At 44.6% G+C, this 14,616-nt stretch overlaps 1 protein-coding gene and 1 long non-coding RNA gene across 4 annotated transcripts in view; both read right to left on the bottom strand.

Moving 5' to 3' along the window:
• LOC119617774 overlaps positions 1 to 5,322 on the bottom strand; it is a 10,219-nt gene extending 4,897 nt beyond the window's left edge. The window contains exons 1-2 of the long non-coding RNA XR_005234181.1: positions 3,187 to 5,322; positions 2,765 to 2,884 (exon numbers count right to left, since the gene is read on the bottom strand). This is a non-coding gene — a long non-coding RNA (uncharacterized LOC119617774). The remainder of the gene's footprint in view (positions 1 to 2,764; positions 2,885 to 3,186) is intronic.
• The window catches only part of grik2 (glutamate receptor, ionotropic, kainate 2), a 649,386-nt gene that overhangs the window by 331,612 nt on the left and 303,158 nt on the right, over positions 1 to 14,616 (bottom strand). The gene's annotated exons all lie outside the window — the stretch shown is intronic.

Genomic DNA, 14,616 nt, shown 5'->3' with positions numbered 1-14,616 from the left:
CCAGCCCTGAGGACCAGGACAGCAGCCCTGAGGACCAGGATCAGCAGCCCTGAGGACCAGGAGGACCAGGACAGCAGCCCTGAGGACCAGGACAGCGGCCCTGAGGACCAGGACAGCAGCCCTGAGGACCAGGAGGACCTGGACAGCAGCCCTGAGGACCAGGACTGACCACTCCTAGTTTAAAACCTCAGAAAGTAGGTGGGAGGCGCTTTGGTCACATGATACAAACATCAGCTTTCTTCTCTAAAGACCAACAGGAAGTCAGGACTTCCTCTGGAAAAATCTAAGCTGGGACAGAGTCAGACTCTTATTGTGAAAGTCCAGGTCCAGTCCTCTTCCTGTTCCTTTGAATCCTCCTGAACATCAGAGCTCTGATTAGAGACGACAGGAAGGATCTGTGAGGGCGGCCATGATGGAAACACAAGAGGAAGCAAAGCATGCTGGGTAATATAAAGCTGCTGAGGAACTGGTTGCCATGGTGATTCAGGCAGAAACCCAGAGTAAAAAGTAAGCCTCAGACAAACAGTCTCTGAGTGAAACTATCAGTGGGATCAGAACTTCTTGACCCGTGAGCAGCAGAAGGTTCTGATGGTTCTAGATGTTCTGCTGTCAGAGCTCCGTGTTCCTGATGGAGCTCTTCATGGAAACAGGAGGATGAAGAGTGAGCAGCATGAGGAAGCTTCAGTGCTCATGAATGAACCTCCTTAACTGTAAATCAGATGATATCTCAGCGTTCCTAAAGAACCGGAGCAAGGTTACAGAAAGTCTGAAGACATTTATTGACTGTTCTGTAAGTCGACCTGGACTCTGAAGTTATCTGAGAACAGCCAATAAAAGCTCCATTCAGTCACTGACTGGCAGATAAATACAAGTTTCATTTCACTGAAGAAGCAAAGGACAAAATATGAAAAGTATTGTAAGAAGAGTGAAAGGCTCTTGGTGGGTTTTTGTGTGCTTCGTGGTGAAGATGTGATCCTTTTAACCTTGAAAAGCTTTGAAATGTTCTTCACAGCAAACAGAAACGTCTGAATGTCGAGAATAAACCCGTGAACACAGCAGTGTCACACTAAATGGCTCTGCTGATTGTCCTAAATGACATTTTCTTCTCTAAAATTCTCTCAACAAAAGGCTTGTTGGCATTTGAGGAAAGACAATAAAAAGGAAATGATCCTCGTTTTAAAAGGATTTTGTTTTTCTCCTGAACAAAATGAAAGTGTTTTAATCTCAGGTTTACTTTAACCAGCTTCTGTGGTTTTAAAAACTGAAAACATCTCTTCTTTCCTTCTGTCACTGTCCGTGCTTCAGACTGGTTATCACCCGCCGCCATGACAGGCGGGCGACCATGTAACCGCCTCCATGTATCTGTTAGCTAATTTATCAGAATTTCAAATGTTGAAACTTTTCTGATGTCGGAATTTCCCCCTGAGCTCAAAGTCTATCTATGTCCACATATATCTAGATCTACACTGCATCTATACATCCATACATCTGTGGGAGCCAGATACTAAAACCTGCTGTGGTAGTAGCTGAGAGTCATCCCATCTCTCAGTAACTGATCACTAAGATCTTCTTCAAGGCGGCGGGCGATATGCATTCCTTCAGTCCGTACAGTTTCCTGTCGTGGACCTGAAAGGATCAGACTTTGTTCTGTTTGGACACGGCTGTCTGTCTGTAAACAAATCTGGGAAACAAGTCTCTAAAAAGAAGAAGAAGAATCTTTTACTGTATAAAATAAAATCTCCTGTGCATCAGATACTAACCAGAACTAACTAACCTTTAAGATGTTAAAGGTTAACGGGCTTGATGAGGACAGGATGTGCAGATGTTTCCTCACACACTCTCTGATTGGCTCCCGTCCGCTCACCTGAAACAGGTCAACACTTCTCTCTGAGTCCAGCCAGCTGGTAACCACGGCAACCGTACGCTCTGTTTACCAGCCGCTCAAACCGAAAGTGACCACGAACGGCCGGTAACGCCATGAAGGACCTCGCCTCAGAGAAGAATGATGCATCATGGGAGCTGTAGTTCTGACCTCTGCTGGGGTTTCCAGCTCGATCTTTCATTAAACCAGAATCTCAGACCTGGATTCTGGTTTGAATGACAGAACGACCTCACCTCATAGGGGTCATGTTCTGTGAAGTCTGGGACCAGAACCTTCTTCCTTCAGCCAGAACACTGAAGACTGGTCTTCAGGACAGTGACCCAGAACATCCCACCAAGGCAAAGCAGCAGAACATTGAAGCTATGGAGCGGCCGAGCCGGTTCTCCAGACCTCAGACTGTAGAACATCTGTGGAGCAGCTGAAGCTTCCAGCTTCCAAACCTGAAGGTTTTAGAGAGTTTCTGTACAGAGGAGCGGGTCCAAATCCCTCCTGAGATGTTCTGAGATGGGTTTATTCTGGATTAGACCTGATTTTCTGTCTCTCTGTTAAAATTAAACACATAAAAATCAGAACCTTTTCATCTGTTGGTCAGTGATTCAACTCAGAATGAGAAGAGATCATGTAATTATGTCCTGCGGCGAACAGAACATTGTGTTCTGACTGTAAGTGTTTGTGTTTATGTGTTGGATTAGAAAACAACCGGAACGTTACAGAGCAGGTTCTGTTTTTAAAAACATCTATTAACGAGGAAATAATTTACCTGGAAGAAGCCTTTACCAAGCAGGAATAAACGCAGCTCCTCCTGCTGCCTGGCGCTGGTTCTGTTTCTGTCAGAACCAACAGACGTTTGCAGCCTCAGGTGTTAAAGGTGTGTGAGCTCACCTGTCCAGGCTCAGGGAGGATCGGGGCGGTCCTGGTTGGTACTTCAGGTCTCGGATCAGAACATCTCCTGCGGCCCTGTGGTTCCACCTCTGGGCCAAGCGGGCGATCTTACTGTCGGACCTGACGCACAAACACAGGAGAGAGGAGAGTCAGTCTGCACACAGGTGTCTCCAGAACCAGAGCAAACGGGTCCAAAAGGACAGGGGGACAGTTCCAGCAGGTTCCACCGACCCTAAAACACACCGGTCTCTGCAAACGACCAAAACCAGAACCAGATCCAATCATTTTTCTCCAGAAGAAAGCACAGTGCTGCAGCCCGACGTCCTGCTGGGCTGCAGCAGACACCTGTTGGATCAGAACTCCGGCTCAAAAGTTGCCCGTTTGGATCCAGTCAGAACTTCTCCAGATGCTCTGATACTCACAGATCAGCAGCAGGTTTATCCCAGCAGCCGAGGATCCTCTGCCAGGTTAAACCTCTCTGACTGAAGCCTCCTGGCAGAACCGGGTTCTGCTGAGGTCCGGATCATCCTCATCATTGTCTCTGCTGGAGGAGGAGGAGGAGGAGGAGGAGGAGGAGGACTACAGCAGCTCCCCCCACAGCCGACTCTCAGTCCTGGGTCTGAACGAGCGACTATCTGCTGCCTGCCTGGAGCTCCGACTGAGAGCGAGAAACACCTGTTCACCGGCGAACGCATCACGCATCTCTCACACACACACACACACTCTCACACACACGCACACACACACTCACACTGAGAGCGATGGAGGAGGGGCGGCGGACCGAGCCTCTGAGAGGCGGGAACAAAAGGCAGGAGGGTCAGAGAAGCTGGAGATGCTGCAGCAGAAAAACCAACAAATAAATCAGATTTTTACTAAAACGCAAATCTGAAAGATTTTTATCTTTTTGTTTAATTTAATTTTATTTATCAGTTTGGTTTCAGTCTAAAACACTAAATATTACAAAACCATCTCTGATCCTGTAAGCCTTTAAAATCTTTTTAAATCTGTGACTTCACTAAAAATCTGAAAATGACAAGTTTGTGTTGAATAAACAGCTCAGATCTGGAGAACTTCAGGTTTTCTGTGACATCAGCTGAAACCGAGCTGAAAGCTAACAGCAACCACAAAAAGATAAAAATAAATAACAAAGCATTACATTTAACTGAAATTAGCATTAGCAGTATTAGCACAAACAGTAGCATTAGCATTAGCAGTAATTTAGAGACTATCGAGTTTCTGGTGAAATATTTTAGTCCAGAGAGAGTCGAAGGTGAACCGTTCTCCTTTCTACCGAGTTCTAAAGAAGAAACAAAAAGTTCTTTTTCAGCTGATATTCAGCAGCTAATATAAACAGATCCATTTATGTCTACTTGATCTAAAGAAAGGAACCATCACAGAACCCTGATCCAAGTTTAGAACCATCACAGAATCAAACATTTGTCTTCTTTGTCTCCAGAGCATGATGCCACCACCAACATGCTGAACACTGGGTACAATGTTCTTGGGGTTCCTTGTTGTTTCCTTCAGAACCGCTCTTCTTCATTCATGTGGTTGGACGGGTGAAGCTTTGATTTGAACAAGAACCTTGATCCAGGCCCAGATAATCACAGAAGCTCCTGATCTGTCTGATCCAGGTTCCCACTGTGTGATGGTCCAGCCCACCGGACCGGGTCAACATCAGTGACACGTGTAGAACCTGACAAGCTTTTCTCAAATAAGTCCTGGTCCGTGTGGTTCCATCAGCAGTTTGGACTTGATGGACCAGCAGAACCGGACTGAAACAGATCAGAATATTCTTGTTTCAAAAGGGTTTTATTCCTGAGGTGTGAGGACAGCAGAGCGCTCTTTGTGGCTCTTTATGACTTTAATGAGGACAAAAGACAGGACGGAGGACGAGGACCTGTTGCTGTGTCTCGATATGTCTCAGAGGTTCTTATCTGTCAGAGCAGCTGCTCGGCGACCCGCTCACAGGAAGTCGGGTTTGGGTTCTTCCAGGTGTGTCTGGAATGACTGCAGAAGGTTGAATGTGTGAGCAGAACCAGGCAAAATGAGATGGAGAGATAATCTTCGACAGGAACCAGTTCTGTTCCTCATGGACTGAATCCTTCAGAACTAAACTCCTCTTTCAGACATTTTATAATTTAAAGACGAAAACAGAGAAATCACAGATGTTTCTAAAATACAGTTTTAACATTTAAAATGATTATTTTAACAAAAACTGTCTGCAGAAACGCTGAAGGCTCCAACTTCCATCAGCTGTCCTCCCCTGAAGCCCGACCAGAACTCAGGACTTCTTTGGAACAGTCTAAACTGTGTCAGAGACATACTCTTATTCTGAAGAGTATCCATGACCTTTAATTTTGAACTGCAGTTAAAAAAGTTTTTTTAAAAATTGTTTTTAGTGAAGTTCGTCTTCAACACTTAATGTTTTGCAACCAACAGTTCCTGTTTGAGGTTTGACGTCGTTTTTGTTTGGATTTTTTTATCTGCAGGAGGAGGAGGGAACTGTAAAAACTGTAAAAACTGTAAAATCTGTAAAAACTGTAAAAACTGTAAAATCTGTAAAAACCGTAAAATCTGTAAAATCTGTAAAAACTGTAAAAACTGTAAAAACTCTGCCAGAAACATAAAAATCAACAATTAAAGTTTCCTGATACTTTAAATATAAGTGTACTCTGTTGTGTAATTGCCAGTAAAGTTACAGAACGGTGAAGAACTCCTGACCCACTCTTAATGTTTTTCCCTTTCCTGTAATCTGTTCAAACTGGTCTGAGCAGCAGTTCTTCAGACTTTCTGAAGGTCTTAAAAAACAAAAGAACAAAAACCAGCAGCCAAAGTCCAAAAAAAGCCCTCCGTCAGGTCTCAGACCTCCACCAGGTCACAGACCTCCGTCAGGTCTCAGACCTCCACCAGGTCAGAGACCTCCGTCAGGTCTCAGACCTCCATCAGGTCACAGACCTCCACCAAGTCACAGACCTCCGTCAGGTCACAGACCTCCACCAGGTCACAGACCTCTGTCAGGTCTCAGAAAAGCTTAGACTCATCTAAGCTTTTAGCTGATCCCAGATTTTAGATGGTTTTGCAGATTTTAGCTTCTGTTCTGCTTGTTTTACCTTTGACAATTGGGTTGCAGGTGTGGGCGGTCATTCAGCGCTCAGCTGTTTTTACAGAAAACCTTCTAGTAAAATGTCTCCTCAGACAGAACGAATGAATGCAGACAGACAAACATTTAGAGCTAAAATGAAAAATCTGGACATATTTAAACATTTTGAAGGCCTAAACTGAGACGGTTGAATTGAAGTCAGTCAGTGAGAGCCTGCAGAAACCCTCCTCAGCTTCCAGTCTGGCATGAGATGACATGTAGTCAGTGGTTCTGGTCCTGGTTCTGGTTCAGAGTGAACGGAGGAACATTCTGCAGGGTTCAGTCTGACTCCTGTTAGTCACTCTGACAGTGACTCAGAGTGTGGAACTCCTCCTCTCCTCTCCGGTTGTTGGGTCGGCTCAGGCACTCGTCTTGTCACGACTCGGTAGTTGATCCCAGAACACAACTTTAATGGAGCGTACGGTGTGTGTGTGTGTGAGTTTACGAGTGTGTGGGAGTTTTCCTCGGAGGGAGTGTGACAGCGAGGAAATGACTCGCATCCATCACACAGATACTGCATCGGTGGCTTCCCGCCATCCGCTCCGGAGCTGCAGGTCCAGCTGGATCTGAAGCCGTTAGACGCTGTGAGCAGGAACTCATCCATCCCCGATGATGATGATGATGATGATGATGATCTAATAAACTCACTTTGTTTCACCTGAGGAACCGTGTTCTGCTGCAAGACGGACTAAAGATGGAGCCAAAACAGAAACTTCTCTTTATTAAATCATCGCTGAGCTCAGGACCGTCTCACAGTTCTGTGGTTTCAGGACATCAGAGAACAGATCCGGTCTTCATCCGGTTCTGAAATGATTCTGATCCAACCTCAAAGGCACAAAACAACCCCTGACCCAACAGAACCTGGGTCCAGCTCCTGACCCAACAGAACCTGTTTCCAGCTCCTGACCCAGCAGAACCTCCTCCAGCAGCAGAACTCTCAGTGGGTTCCTGGTTGTGGCCCACTTTTCTTTCCAGCGTTGCTTCAGCTCAGCTTTCTGAGGTTCTGGTTCTGGTTCTGGACCGTTCTGCTGTGTTTGGGATCATTGTCCTGTTTGTCACATCTGACTCCAGAATCAGCCCAAACCATCAGCCCTCCACCACCGTGCTGACAGCTGCAGTGCATTCTGGGTAAACATCTGTCCTCTGGTCTGCAGAGGAGCCCAAACCATCAGCCCTCCACCACCGTGCTGACAGCTGCAGTGCATTCTGGGTAAACATCTGTCCTCTGGTCTGGCTCCTTCAGATGAACCTGAGTCGAGCTGCCATGTTGAGGCGTTAACCTTTGACCTTTGACCTGAGATGGAGCTCGTTTCTCGCAGCGTAGCACAGCTGCAGTTTTTCTCTCACATTTTGTTTCTGTTTCATAACCAGCACCTTAATTTTTTGAGGATCCACTTATGTTAGCATCTCGTTAACTAGTTTAATTTAGAGCTACAAAAATTGGAAAATACAGAACTCATAAAAGTGCACATATAGTCCCTTGGATCTATTGCTTACGCCTAACAGAAAGTCGGCCATTTTGGATGAAAGGCGACATATTGGGTTTTATCCATGTTGTATTTGATCAAACTCAGAGATATTGACCTTAAATTTGTCCTGCTACATAAAACACTGGAACTGACGGAAGGTGGGCTTTCATGACTGTGTGTGGTTTTATTACCGTGAACCGTGATGTTAGGATGATTACATCACTTAAGCTCAGTCATGTTGCCCTGGGGTGTTTCAGAGACAGTGATAGATTTCAGTTTCTGTACGTTTTAAAGGACAAAATAACTAAAACAAAAAACAGAAGCTTGAAGACACGAGCATCAATCATTTCCCTGATGATCCTTGTGAGAAACAATAAGAGAGCTGCAGCAGCAGCTTTGGTTTGAAGAGCTCCATCAGTCTGAGCATGGAGGGATGAAAGCTGCAGAGAGAGTGGGAGTTCTGCAGAAAAGATGTTTTAATGAGCCTCTGACTCAAAACTTCTAGTCACGACTGCTGCTACGTATTGTTTCAGTTTGTGTGTGATGCGTCGGATTGTTTCAGGTTCAACATGAACGTCCTCACACACCTTTCATGCTGCTCCATCCTTCAAACCACACAAAACCCTCCTCACTCCACAGAAAACGGTATCAGAGCAGCTTCAAGAAGTCAAGTTTGGTTTATTTAAAGCTTTCATGTCACAGCAGCTGAGAGAGAATAAAAACATGGCTGCAGCTTCATCATGAAATCATGAACAAAACAAAACCCTGAGAGGCTTTTTCAGCAGAAAACCTTCACCAGAACACGTTCAAACTCTGAAACAAATCTGTCCTCATTCACCTGTTTTACAGCCGAAGGTTTAAAGGATTTATATGATCAGCAGGCGGTGCTAGAAGCTGCCCGAGTCAAGGTTCAGACCGGAGGTAATGACCTGATCTCACGATGATCCAGAACGTACACACGGATGTGACCAAATGATTGGATCCTGAAGTAAAACCTGACTCAGTTCTTGTTTAGAAGAGCTTTTCTGTAGTTTGTCTCCAGGTTTGAACACATCTCAGGCCCACTCCTCTTTACACAAATGCTCTAAAGCCTCCAGGTTTCTTGGCTGCAGCGTGGAAACAAAGCTTCAGATTCCTCCCCAGATGTTTCCCAGGATTCAGGTCTCAGCATTTCTCTTCCTCCCGACAGGTGGAGTCGATGCCAAACACCTGATTCTAGCTGATATTCTGTTTCTGTCCATCAGAAGGAAACTAACAAACTCAAATTTCATTTCTTTCTCAGTGAGGAAACCTACAACTCTCATTATTTCCCAGTTATTTTGTGTCTAAATTGTGATGTAAGGGTTTCTGGACAGTGTGGGCTGAGCTCTGAACTGAAGTTAATGAAGTGAAATTAAAAACCTGTGAAATTTTAGAAAAATGAAGGTGTGACGTTTTAAGTTGCAGAAAGTAAATAAGATGATATGAAATGTAAATATGCCCTTTTTGATGCCGCTCCACCTGAGGCAGGTTGGACTCTAACAGACGTTTAATCCCACTTCAGCTCCTAATCTGAGACGTTTTAATCCACATCCAGCCGCTGCAGATAATCACACGTTAACTGAGAGCTTCTTTTGTTCTCACAAGAGACGGATGAGCACTTTCTGCACCGTTCATCAGCTCCTGGAAATCTGCCTCTTTCTTTCCTCGCCTCTGTCGCCACGGCAACCGGTAGCCAGAGGCCATTATTCTTAATAGCTACCTCGGGCCCCTAAATGTCTGAGTGTGTGCTGAGTGCGGCAGCTTTGAACCGCACAAAGCCCCGCGAGGTGAAGCTCCATCCGCTGCTTTCTCCGAGGAAACCAACCAACGGAGCCGAGTCACAGAATGTTCTGGTTCTGGAGGGCGTCCGGGCCTCCTGACTCAGCTCAGACGTTCAGATGGACTGATCAGGAAGCACGGATCTGGTTTTCTGAGCAACATGACTCAGCAGTTATTAAAACTGTGGAAGAGACGAGTGGAAATGATGATGATGATGGTGAGCTGAAGATGAAAACGATTTTAAACACAAACAGCAGGTCCTGAAACAAAACGACCCTCGGAGGAGAAAAACCAAACTAACAAACCTCGAGCTCAACCAGAACCAGAACCAGAACCAGAACCTACAGAACTGAGAACAGCTCAGGTTTCTAAAACATTCAGTTTCTGCTCCATTTTAACTAAAAACCAAAGAAAACACATTTAAACCCTGCCAGCAGGTAAACATCAGCCATCCAGAGTCACTGGTTGCCATGGTGATTCCCGCCGGTTTCAGGGGTGCAGGAAGGGGAGGGGCAGCAGACTAAAGCTATCCTTCCTGAGCTGTGAGAAAAAAAGTCCAAAAAAGGTTCAAAACTGGACTTTCTTCTGTAGCTGAAGACGTTTCTCGTCTCATCGGAGGAACGTTCCTCATTCAGCTACAGGACAGAAGTCCAGCTGGTTTTGATTTTGGACCGTTTTTGGAGTAACCATGTCCTGGATGACTGAGAATCTACTCCAGCATTTTGATTAAAGAGGTTTTAGAAAACAAAATGCTTTCAGTCTGAGAAACGCTGGATGTGATGAAGGAGCTCAGACTCACTTTTTCCTGTTGTCGTATTGTCCCGTTGTTCCCACGCTCTGTGAAGGCAACACAAGAGAAAACCATCAGCTGACATGTGGGATCCCAGCAAGCAGCTAAAACAAATAAATCCTGTTTATAACGCACTAAAACCAGGTGCAGTGATAGCCAGGGCTTTAAGACAGGAAACATGCAGCCTTTTATTCTTTTAACAGAAAAAATAAAACTATTGAAGGTTTAAATCAGGAGAACAGGCCCAAATAATAACATGATCATTAAAACCCGGAGCACCACAAGGTTCCATACTCGGCCCCCTGAGGATTCATTTGTTAACAAATTAGTTTCACAGAATCAGCTTCCATCTTTGAAACAAACTCAAACGTGGGATCATTTTACAGTTTACTGCTAAACATTAGAAGATAAAACAAGTTTTATTATTTCAGCTGTTGGTTTAAATTAGAAAACTGGCTTTTAATTAAAAACAACATTTTATTACACAAGATCAAAAGTCTTATATTAAATATTATCATTTATCACAGTAAACCAGTTAAACCAGAATTCAAACAACTGATTTAAATGTTAAAACTTCTGCTGAAGCTTTCATTCTGCTGGGTTTCTACGCTCTAATTGTGAAATTCCAGACTTTCAGATGTCAGTTTTAGAGCCATTTTTCATGTCTGTAATTTTACTGTAATTTCCCATGTTTGTACAGTTTTTATATCTGTAAATTATTATCTTTATAATAATAGTTATTGTTTTATTGTCTTTAGGGTGAATCACGTGAGGATCAACTGTGACTGAAAGCAACCGATTCATTCCTCTCAGCCTCAAACAAATCAGACTATTTCTGTTTTCTTCATTCGGACCTGCAGCTCGTCGGTGGTCCGGTCCAAAAGAACCTGCAGAGACCGAAGACTGTTGGTTTACTAATGAGACAACTTCTGACCTGCTTTTAACACACACAACATCTGGAAACACACAAACATCTGCAGACAGACAGAACATCTGCAGACACAGAGCATCTGCAGACACAGAACATCTGCAGACACACAGAACATCTGCAGACACAGAACATCTGCAGACACACAGAACATCTGCAGACACACAGAACATCTGCAGACACAGAGCATCTGCAGACACACAGAACATCTGGAGACACACAGAACATCTGCAGACACACAGAACATCTGGAGACACACAGAACATCTGCAGACAGAACATCTGCAGACACACAGCACATCTGCAGACAGAACATCTGCAGACACAGCACATCTGGATTTAAATCAGAGATCCAGGAGAACCAGGAGCAAAAACCTCAAGTTGTTCCTCCAGATTCTGTGAAATGAAAACCTTCAGTTCTGCTTTTGTTCTGCGTTGCTGAAGCTCCTCTCCTACGGAACACGACCTTGACTGGAACATTTTTATCTCCTTTATGAAGAAGTTTTATATAAAACGGGCTGACATCAGCCTCGAAAAGCAAACTTCGATCAGACAGAAAGAAATCTTCCTGTAAGTTAAAGACTGAACTGCTTTCACCAGTCCATGAAGGAATGCATATCACCCGCCGCCTGGCATGCCACAGTTGATCTGCTCAGAGTAAATGTTGGGATGACTCTCAGCTACTACCACACTGTCAAACTGACGGAGGTGGCCATCTTGACTCAGGCTGACTCTGAAGGTTTGTCAGGTAAACATGAACACCTGGTTATTCTGAGAGGTTCAGTCCTCGAGGTCGTGAGATATTTCGCTGACAGACAGGAAATGACATGATTGCCTGACCTTCAAAGTAATAAAACAGGAAGTAGCAATAAAAGACAGAAAGATAAAACACTAAAGTCTAAATTAAAACAAAAGCAAACAAGTTCAACCTATTAAAGACAACAATAATTTCCTTTTTACAAAAAGCTGCTGAAAAGGAAAAAGAGCAGAAGTTTCTTCTCATCATGAAGGAGTTTTGGTCAGACTGGATCTTCACATTCAGAAGACCTGGTCCTGGTCCTGATCCTGGTCCCTGGTCCTGGTCCTGGTCCCCGTTTCCAGCCTTGGTCCTCGTCCAGGCTTCCAATCCTGGCATTGGCCCTGGTTCCATCCCTGGGTCCATCCCTGGTCCTGGTCCTGGCTCCCAGTCCTAGTCCTGATTCCAGCTCCCGGTCCTGGTCCCTGGTCCCTGCAGCTGTTTCTTTGTGTTTTCAGTTGTGTATTTCTGTCAGCAGTGTGTGGAATAAAAAGTGATGTCAACACATGAAGTCTGCCTCTGTGTGGACCCGATCGGCCCCTGAGGGCCTGGGACACCCCGGGACACCCTGGGACACCCCGGGGTGTCCCAGGGTGTCCCGGGGTGTCCAGGAGAACTCTGTCTTCAGTTTCAGTTTTACTGTAAATTATTTGTAATTGTCTGAATTTTGCAGATAAAAACCTGAGCTGCCATGCATGTTTTTAGTTTGTGTTTAAAGTTTTAAACTCAGTAAAAACGGCAGTTTTAAAGTTTGCTGTTTGAGTTTAAATGAAATCAAACTGCTCCTCCTCGGTGGAGGAGGCGCAGCTCTGTACTCATCCACCCTCCTGCCGTCACCACAGAAAGCCAACCTGCCCGTCAAGCTTTCCCACTAATCTGAACTGATGTAACCTTGTTCTGACAAACACACGCTGCCGGGTCGAGCCCGACTGCAGACGGTTGAGCCCCCCACCTTCATCGGACTCTTCTGAACAAGGCGGCATTCTGAGGCGGGTCAGAGGCCCTCTGTGGAGGCTCCTCGCCTTCATTCCTGCACCAAGACCAGCATTCATGGTCCCAAGAGGAGCCCGAGCTGGACCTCCTGGCACCGGCTCCTGGTTCTGACACCTCCTGAGCCGGGTCCAGAGAGGAGGCTTATAGTCGGGAGGAAGAGGAGTAAAAAACAACATCTACATGTCTTTGATTCCTCTGATGAAGAGTTTTATAAAAAGTTTCTGTATTGCATTTTATTCAGCGGAAATAAAGAAAAATACCAATTTGTTTCTGTGTTTCTCTAAACAGAGATTTGTGGCTTCAGAGAGAGATTAAATAACAAAACTGTTAAAAAGTTTTGTTCTGTTGGTTTTTATAAAGGACTACATCAAAATAATTAAAAGCTTGAAGTCAGATCTTACTTATACCTTTACTAAAATAGATATTTCCTGTTATGGAGTCATTGAAAACTGGTTGTTTTTTGTTTATTAAGGTTAATGTAAAAAATTTAAACACTGAAAAGGGGCGGGGCCTTGTTTTAACCCCAAAAGGAAGTGGAAGGTTGCTTTCACCTAAAAAGGGGTGGAGCTTTGCACAGAGGCCAAGTACCAGGATGTATTTGTCTGGCCTCATGAACAGGAAGTAGAAAAAAGTCACTTCCTGTTGTGCTGCTTGTTTTATTTCAGTTAAAATTCAATGTGTGGAAAGTTTTTTTGTTTGTTTTAACTAAAGGATAAAAAGCCATCCTTCAAAGGTTGGTTGGTTAGTTTCTGACTTCAGGTTAATCTAGCTGCTAGCATTAGCTCTTAGCTTGTTGCTAGCTGAACCTCAGAAGTCAGAACTTGAGTCTGGGACGAACGACTCAACCACCTTTACTGTCTTTCAGTTAGAATACAGAAAATCAACAGGTTAGCTATTGTTGGCGTCAGTAACCAGGATCACTAGTATTTGTGGCGATCAGACCCATGTTCATTAAATTGTACAGTACTGTGTGTGTAACCGATTTATTTAATAATAAAAATACAAACAGACTTCTGCAGCTGTCTCAGGTCTGTATGATTCATCAGTTGTGTGTATTTGGTGTGTATCACATTTGGTCATAAACTATAAAACAACTTTAATCATCCCAAGGCATCAAATTTTGTTTTTCTGGAGACTTTTTGAAATCTAAAAACCTAAAACTAGGAAAACGTCTCTTTACTTGTTTAAATGATTAGACGTTTGACCTTTAACCCCTGCTGATAGTTTCTCCTGTGCTGTGAGGACCTGTTGCTGTTAGCTGTAGTGGACTGCAGACTGCAGACCTCCCTGTTTGTTTCTGAAGGCGTCTCATATCATGCAGACACACTCCTGAGGAGCAGAATGATGGCTGCAGCACCGCGCCGTGTTTTCAGAAGGGATTAAGCTTAGTAAGATGGCAGGCTGAGTTTATAGAGCTAATATTTCATGGTGGGTGATTCATGGAGGATCTGGAGCAGAGAAGCAGTCTAATGGATGTTCAGAAAGACTTGCTTGACTTGTGCCCTGATGTGATTAGCCCCGTGGGAGGACGGCTGCTTAATGCACCACTGTGTGACTGTTTGTTGACAGAGATGGCTGAGAAAACGAGTAAACAACACAAATCCCTCCTGTGCTGGACTTCAGATTCAGTAACGAACCAGGAGAAGAAGGAAACCGGAAAATCCAGGACTTGTGATAGTCTGTGACACAGCCAGGCTCTTATTCTGAAGAGGATCTCTGAGCTTTATTTTAAAAGTCCAGGTTAAGTCCTCTTCCTGTTCCTCCGACTCTCTGACTGAATCTGACTCAGAAGCTTCAGGACCGGGTTTAGAGCTCCACACAGGACCGGGTTTAGAGCTCCACACAGGACCGGGTTTAGAGCTCCACACAGGACCGGGTTTAGAGCTCCACACAGGACCGGGTTTAGAGCTCCACACAGGACCGGGTTGAGAGCTC

Source organism: Kryptolebias marmoratus, linkage group LG16 (genome assembly GCF_001649575.2).
Source record: "Kryptolebias marmoratus isolate JLee-2015 linkage group LG16, ASM164957v2, whole genome shotgun sequence".
NCBI lineage: Eukaryota > Metazoa > Chordata > Actinopteri > Cyprinodontiformes > Rivulidae > Kryptolebias > Kryptolebias marmoratus.
Note: the sequence above shows the minus strand (reverse complement) of the source record. Positions and strands in the feature narration are given on the sequence as shown.